We start from the raw sequence: 4,239 nt of genomic DNA on the forward strand, positions 1-4,239 counted from the left end.
ACTCCGCCCCTCGCCGGACTTTGCCTCTCCACCCCACACCGTACTCCGCCGCGGCCGCTCCATTCCATTCCCTGCTGCGGCCTCCCCTCGCACGACCCAACCACGACCAAACCTCCCCAATCTCCTCCTCTTTGGCCCTCACCGGACTCCGCCGGAGCCGCTCCTCTCCGTTCCCCACCGCAGCCTCCCCTCGCACGACCCCACTGCAGCGGGGCCTCCCCAACCTCCTCCCAGCCCCTCGCCGGACTATGCCATGACCGTCACTCACCGGACCCGCCGCAGCCATCCCTCGCTGGATCCTGCCTCCACAACCTCTTCCTCTCTGCCCCGAGCACTAGAGCTCCCCCGGCAGTGGCAACGGTTACAGGATTTGGCTACTCCGGCGACCGCTTCAACTGACGTATTTTTTAAAAAAAGTAAAAAACAAACTTTGCCGTCTGTAGTTTAGTGTTGATGACGGCAAAGGAAACGTTTGACTGACGGCAAAAGACTGCATTCTTTGCCGTCTGTTGTTTATAATGCTAACGGCGAAGCAGATTTGACTGACGGCAAAGTCTTTGCCGTCTTCATAATAAAAAGATGACGGCAAAGTATTCTTTGCCGATTATACGTTGCCGTCTGAGTTTGCCGTCTGCTTTCTGACGGCAAACTCTTTGCCGTCTGGATTTTGGTCTTTGCCGTCTGTAATCCACAGACGGCAAATTACCTGTTTCCTGTAGTGTTAGTAACCTTTGTGATAGTCCTCAAGATTCATGGTGTATCCTTCTTCCAAATACCATGAACTGCTTATGGCAGAAGATCTTGACCAAAAGATCACAATAAGAGTGTTCTTGACGAGTTCTCGATTCCATTCTGTAACTTTGCCAATCCTACCTCTCCGCATGGATTATCCGGAAGAAATTTGGTGAACTTGGTTCGACTTACTAATCTATGCATCCACAACTCAGAAAATCATATATTTCTTCGAGTTGTCCCCCTTTAGTTGTATTCTGACCTTTGTCTATCAGTTGATAGTCAAGAGTATGCGTGCATTCATTCATCGATGCCTATTACTCTTGTGGTCCGTCAAGCCATTCTATTCCGGAATGACTAGGAGAAACAAACTCCAGTACCTCATGCACATCCAGGATTGGGTCAAAGTAGTTGTACCTCGCAGATCAAAATGCAATCCAGCTTCTGGTCTGTTCTACCTTGAGGTATTACCATCTTTATATCAGGAATGTCATGGGAATTGCACACCATCCTATGAACTCTTGATACAGTGATACTTCTCGCACTCATTATTCGTTTCTCGGTCCCCGTGTTGTTGTAACCGGAACGCCGACAAGTGAATCGTGATGTGTGAAATCTATACTTCTAGCAACTCCATTGCTTGGTAGTTAATGGACAATATCCTCATTCTTAGCGTGCTGATTATTGAATCATCACCCTAAGGTTGATCGCACTATCTAGTCCTTATTTCTGGTGCACTCTTCGATCAATGAGTTAGGATTATTCAATTCCTCGCTCTTTTGATCACATCGTCTTGCCCTGAAAAGCAAGATTATTCTTGAGCTTAGTAACATATCGGTGGTTCGTGATTTTCCGAATATCTTCTCGGAAGTATCACCAGGTTGTCCCCTGACTGTTATGTCGAGCTCGTGATCAAGTTGGTTTTCTTGTAACCAACCCTTCTCCAAGAATCCGTGTTGGATACCCCTGAGCTAGTTGGTTAAGCCAAAAAGTAACTTGGAGAGTTGGAAGATAAAAGCTTATCTGACTTAGTTCATGTTAAGGGATATCTTTGTGTGTGTGTGTGTGTGTTGAAGAAAGATGATATCTTCATCGATTGTTCCTCGCGATCGGTTGTTGAATCTATCGTCTCGTCCAAACCTTGATTTGAGTGTGGGCTATCGTCAAATCAAGTTAGAACCAATGATATTCATAATGTTGTCTTACTCGTGGTTGATTCCTCGAGCATACACTATTATATCTTTTGGTCTGACCAATACTATCATCGTGTTCGCATGATGGTGGAAGTCCAGTGATATGGGAATTCCGATGAGTTGCTATTGAGCCCATCAGTAGCATTTCGTCTCCCCCATGATTCGTGTTGAACATCCAGCTAGTGTTGGAAACTTCTATAAGCATTATCTTCATGCTCCGTTCATGAAGCATATGCTTGGAAAAGAAGTGACTTCCTCTAGTTCATGTGCATTTGATGCAAGTTGCCACCGTGAATTCGAGAAAGCATGTTTTTACCTCCTCTGGAATCATCCCAAGTCAGTTATGCACGTGCGAAGTATTCTGTGGTCTATTAGACTGATCATCTTCATTCCATATGAATTCCCTAGCACACCAAGCCACTAACTGATTTGTTCCAGGAAAAGGAATTCCTTCATAAGAGCTAACCCGGGCTTATACAGGGACTTCAATATCCTCAATGATGGTTCCCCACCTGAACTCGGTAGTGTTTTATTATAAGACTACTACGTGGTGATGCTTGTCTGGGACAACGTGTTCACATGTTTGTAGCAGAACTAGCTCATGTTTTGGAGCTTACTACCGTAGTCCATTTCCCGAGAATCTCGCAACGTCGTCTCGTCGATTTGTGTTGCAAACTATCCTTTTCTTTCTAGACTTGATGAGTTTGGAATATTCTAACACCAACCAGATCTGAATCTCAGGCAGATATGATGGTTGGAACATTTCCCAAGAACTATAGTATCAGTCTCTCTATAACCCGATAAAGTGGATACCGTGGCCAACACACCCAGCCGGAGGACCTAATATTGTAGTATCTTGATTGAGGAAGTTGGCCACCTCCCCCTAAGGACTTCGTAGGATTTACTCCCTAGTTGTTCCTTATGGATTTTTCGTGTTCCTGAAGTTCGACCTTTTACTTGATGTTCTAGATACCAAACCATGTAAATGGGTTACGCTAGCACATCAAGGAGAACATTAGAAGCGGAGTGCTAAATGTCTCTCGGTCGATCATCCAGATTTTGTTTCCTTGGCCTCGCTAAGGTGAAATCTGAGAAAGGTGTTATCTTCGTTTGCATCTGCATCGTCCACCACTATTCAAAATGGTGGTATGATGTGTTGCCAGGATCCTTGACACGGATATTGGTAAAACCTTGATGAATATGGAAATGCTCAAATTCTGGAGAGCACGCGCAAGCGAAATCATCCCTTGCGTTGTCTTCAACAAGGTAATCCACATCATCCATTCTAGTCTGGGTATGCCATTCCTTTGCACCCCACAAAACGATTGTTGGTGAATTGCCTTAGGCTGGTATAAAGAGTTTCAATGATCTCTGAATCAAAGGTAATTCTTTTTGCCACCTAAGGGGATATATCTACGAGCAAGGAGATCGATCTTTCTAGAGCTTTCCCTTCGCTCCTTTCGTCATGTTGGTTAAAGTTCTCAGAGCAAGGCATCGAGACAATGATGGTGGTCGAATCAATGTTCTTATGAAGTACAACCTGGATCATGAAGATTATACCAGTTTGCGCTCCCCCTTCATCTTACCCTACGCTTGAATCTCGGGACGAGATTCTTGTTTAGTGGGGGTGAGTTGTCACATCCCTAGTTCTGGTATGCACTAGGCTAGCCCTTCATGTGTGCATCATGTTTAAATTTTATTTAAGTTGAAATGGGGATTGCTCAAACCCTAGCACTAGATCAAATCAACTAGGTTCAAATAAATTTTTTATCAATGAACCCAAAATGCCCTCTGAAAATGTTCATGATTTTTGGTAAAGGTGAAAACCTTTGCCAAAAATGATGCACATATTTTTAGGTCATTTATGAATTTTTGAGTTAATTCATAAGTATTTGAATTTGGACATTTAAATCCTATAAATATTTTTAAGTGTCCAAATAATCCTGGAAGTACTTGGGGGCTGTTGGAAATAATTAAAGGGTGCCTATAAATTTATTTCAGGATTTTATGAAGTGATTTACTATTTTTCTAAATCCAGAAACAAATTAGCAGAATAGAAAACAGAAGAAAATTAGAAAAGAAAGGAAACCTTACCTGACTTACAACAGCCCACTTGGCCGGCCCAGTCGGCCAGCCCAGCCACCTGGCCCAACCCACCTCCTCCTGTCGTCTTCCTCTTGCCAGAGGGACGGGCGCGCGTGGCCGACGCACGCAGGCGCACCCCTGCCACCTCCTGCTTCGTCGTGTCGACGCCTCCTTCTCCCCAACCCCGCACCAGGAGACGTGGACGAGGCCATGCCGACCTCCCCTTCTT

Source organism: Triticum aestivum, chromosome 2B (assembly GCF_018294505.1).
Source record: "Triticum aestivum cultivar Chinese Spring chromosome 2B, IWGSC CS RefSeq v2.1, whole genome shotgun sequence".
Lineage (NCBI taxonomy): Eukaryota > Viridiplantae > Streptophyta > Magnoliopsida > Poales > Poaceae > Triticum > Triticum aestivum.